Source organism: Physeter macrocephalus, chromosome 15, assembly GCF_002837175.3.
Source record: "Physeter macrocephalus isolate SW-GA chromosome 15, ASM283717v5, whole genome shotgun sequence".
Taxonomy (NCBI): Eukaryota; Metazoa; Chordata; class Mammalia; order Artiodactyla; family Physeteridae; genus Physeter; species Physeter macrocephalus.
The window spans coordinates 67,663,653-67,667,509 of NC_041228.1; the positions used below are offsets into that span (position 1 = coordinate 67,663,653).

The window sequence follows — 3,857 nt, forward strand, 5'->3', positions numbered from 1 at the left end:
GGATCCCACACGCCGCGGAGCGGCTGGGCCCGTGAGCCATGGCCGCTGCGCCTGCGCGTCCGGAGCCTGTGCTCCGCAACGGGAGAGGCCACAGCAGTGAGAAGCCCGCGTACCGCAACAACAACAACAACAACAACAACAAAAGTTATCTTTCACTTACGCTACATGTCCAACGTGGGTCTGGGGTGGTAGTTGGGGGGAGGTGGAGTTGGAGGGTGTCCACTCAGTAGTCACGCAGGGCCCCAAGTTGAAGGAGGCTCCACGTCAGCACATATTTCTGCGTTTGCTTCACAGGGAGGAGGGGCAAAGCTGGAGGGTCTCTTATTGGCATTCTGTAAAATCTCAGCCGGAAAGGATCCTCCCCATTGGCCAGAACTGGTCCGTCAGCACATATTTCTGCGTTTGCTTCACAGGGAGGAGGGGCAAAGCTGGAGGGTCTCTTATTGGGCCGGAAAGAAATCTCAGCCGGAAAGGATCCTCCCCATTGGCCAGAACTGGTCTACAAGCAGTCAGGAAAGCACAGTTCCCCTGCCTGTGCCCCGGAAGGAGGATGGAACCACACATATCAGGCAACAGTAGTAATATCTGTCGCGTTCATTCAGGTTTAGAAGAAAACAAAATCACCAAGATGGAATTTCCTTAAAGCTGGGTTTCTTTCAAGGGCAAAATCAAGCACTCTTTGGTTCTCTCAGACTAAACACAAGGTAATATGTTATCAATACATTATTACACTGGAAACATGTTTTATTTAGAACTTAAAAATTTATTCTCTCAAGGACCTTCTCCTTACTCTGCACCCCCATCAAACCGAAAAAGAAACAACCAAAAGCAAGAAAAGAATACATGTTAAAACTTTAGTTCCTCATTTAAAGCATGCAAAGGCTCTAAGTGTAGATTCAAACGATGGAAAAACAAATCTACTTGCCTACTGGCAAAAACATTACTCTTTAATGAGAACATGCCCTGTGCTTCAAAATCTCATCACCAGGGATAACCACTGTTCCATGTGGTACACAGTCAATTTTCTGACATGTAGGCAAATACGCGTTTGTTTTTATAAAATAGGGATTATACTCTATACTTTGATATCCCACTTTTTAAAATATCCAGTGTTCTTGTAATCATTTTACAATTATTTGAAACAATTTCAGTAGCTACATAAGATATATAAAAAAAGTATATATTTCACCATTTTCCTTTTGGGCATTTAGCTCGCTTGTCATGTAAATTTATATTTATTTTTGTGATTATTTGATGAACATTTGTTTGCCTCACCAGATTGTAAACTCTTGCGTTTGTTTTTGGTCACCATTATATTCTCATGCCATATATAGATATATCCATATATATTTCAGATTCTTTTCCCTTAGAGGTTATTACAAATAGTGAATATAGTTCCCTGTGCTATACAGTAGGTCTTTGTTGTTTAACTATTTTATACATAGTAGTATGTATATGTTAATCCCAAACTCCTAATTTATGCCCCTCTTCCCTTTGGCAACCATAAGTTTGTTTTCTATGTCTGTGGATCTATTTCTGTTTTGTAAATAAGTTCATTTGTATTACTTTTTTTAGATTCCACATATAAGCGATAGAGCATCTGCTGAATGAACCAGTGGAACTACTTTTCAGTTCTTATCAGCCTCATCCACAAAACATCTCTGATCCTCACCTCAGCTCTACATGATGGTCTCTCCCTCTTCTAAAACTCCCCTGTAGTTCTTTTTTTTTTATAACTCCCTTGCAGGATCAGAGAAAAAAATACTATTTATTGAGCACTATTATGTGCCGGGCACTGTTCTAGACATAGTCTAGTTAATTTGGGGAAATTCTCAGTCATTATTATTCCAAATATTTCGTCTTTTCCTTTCTCTCGTTCTTCTCCTTCTGGTAGTCCCATTACATATATTGGATTGGCCAAAAAGTTCATTCGGTTAGCAATTCTGTTGTTCAATAAAGTTCTTCGTGAAAATGAAAAATGTCTTTTATTTTTACTCAAAACCGAACGAACTTTTTGGCCAACCCAACACATCATACCTTTTGTAGTTGTCCCACAGCTCTTGGATAGTCTGTCCTGTTTGTTTCAATTTTTGTTCTCTTTGCTTTTCACTTTTGGAGGTTTCTACTGCTATACAATCAAGCTCAGAGAGTCTTTCCTCCATGTGTCCACTCTATCTATAAGTTCACCAAAGGCGATCTTCATTTCTGTTTAGTGGTTTTTTATATATATAAATTTATTTATTTAATTAATTTATTTTTGGCTGTGTTGGGTCTTTGTTGCCGCGCGCAGGGCTTTCTCTAGTTGTGGCGAGAGGGAGCTACTCTTCGTTGCAGTGCACGGGCTTCTCACTGTGGTGGCTTCTCTTGTTGTGGAGCACGGGCTCTAGGCACGCAGGCTCAGTAGTTGCACAGGCTTAGTTGCTCCGAGGCATGTGGGATCTTCCCAGACCAGGGCTCGAACCCATGTCTCCTGCATTGGCAGGCAGATTCTTAACCACTGTGCCACAAGGGAAGCCCTCTGTTTAGTGTTTTAATCAATGGCATTTCTTTTAAATTCTTTCTTAGAATTTCCATCTCTCAGCTTGCACTGCCCATCTATTCTTGCATGCTGTCTACTTTATCTGCTAACACCCTTAGCATATTAATTCTAGTTGTTTTAAGTTACCTGATAATTCCAACATCCCTGCCATGTCTGGTTCTGATGCTTCTGTCTCTTCAAACTGTGTTTTTTACACAGTCTGTCTCTTGAATCTGGGGGGTGGGCAGCAGTTTGCCCTATGACATTAATCCTCTTATGGATCTAAGAAGAGTTATTGATTTTTTCAGTTTGTTCAGTTTTTTTAATTTATTGTTAGAACAGAGTGGTGACTTTGGGCTTCAGTTTCTACCTCTGTTGAATCGGGGAGGGGCTCCCGGGGGTGTAATTCGAGTTCATGCCGTGCCCACACACCTTCTAAGAAGGTGGACCGTGACTTCTCACCATCTCACACGAGGAGAAAGTGCTTTTGCCTGATGAACAGTTAATTTAGAGGGTGGCCAGGGTCTTAGGAGATGGACGAGTACAAGGTCTCCATCCAGCAGGAAGGAGAGTGACCATCGGAAGCAACCAGATCCTTTGAATTTGAGTTTGGTTTGAATTTGTGACCTGCAGAGAGCATCAGCCCTTGCCAGTCTAAGCAGAAGCATAAATCAGGCAGAGACAGTAGTGGTAGAAAGAATGAGTCATGACAAGCCATGAACAAGCTGCAGCTGCAGCAGCAGCCCCTGACCCAGGAGTAAATGCGAGGAGTTGTTCAGTCACAGAGTTGCAGTCAGAATCTGGACATGGTGCTGTCATCAAATGACCTTACGTTCAGGCCCCAGATGGCCTAGTGAGGGCTGTTTCTGTTGTTTCCCCTCCCGTCTCCTTAGCTAACCTGGAAGAGCCTAATTAACACATGTGTAAGTAAATGAAGCTCTTCTCTGGCTCAAATATTCTAGAATTATGCTGAGCACAGTAAAAACTCATTAATCCAGATCACTTCTTCCAAATTTCTAATTATCTCATTTGGACTAAGCTGAAGTTTATTTTTGCTCAGCAAAATTTTACTATGGATAGCTCAAATTATAAAGAAACTGGGTAAAGGAATTGTTTAAAATATTTAAGGAGACAAGCGGTTAATTTTTTTTTTTTCTTTTTTTTTTGCGGTTCGCTGGCCTCTCACTGTTGTGGCCTCTCCCGCTGCGGGGCACAGGCTCCGGACGCGCAGGCCCAGCGGCCACGGCTCTCGGGCCCAGCCGCTCCGCGGCACGTGGGATCTTCCCGGACCGGGGCACGAACCCGTGTCCCCTGCATCGGCAGGCGGACTCTCAACCAC

At 42.8% G+C, this 3,857-nt stretch overlaps 1 protein-coding gene across 3 annotated transcripts in view; it reads right to left on the reverse strand.

The window, feature by feature from the left end:
- Window positions 1-235, reverse strand: part of PREX2 (phosphatidylinositol-3,4,5-trisphosphate dependent Rac exchange factor 2) — a 351,708-nt gene extending 351,473 nt beyond the window's left edge. For all 3 annotated transcript variants that reach the window (XM_007101594.4, XM_055091338.1, XM_024126953.3), the window contains exon 1: window positions 161-235. The gene's annotated coding sequence lies outside the window, so the exon portion shown is untranslated. The remainder of the gene's footprint in view (window positions 1-160) is intronic.
- Between the last annotated feature and the right edge of the window lie 3,622 nt (window positions 236-3,857).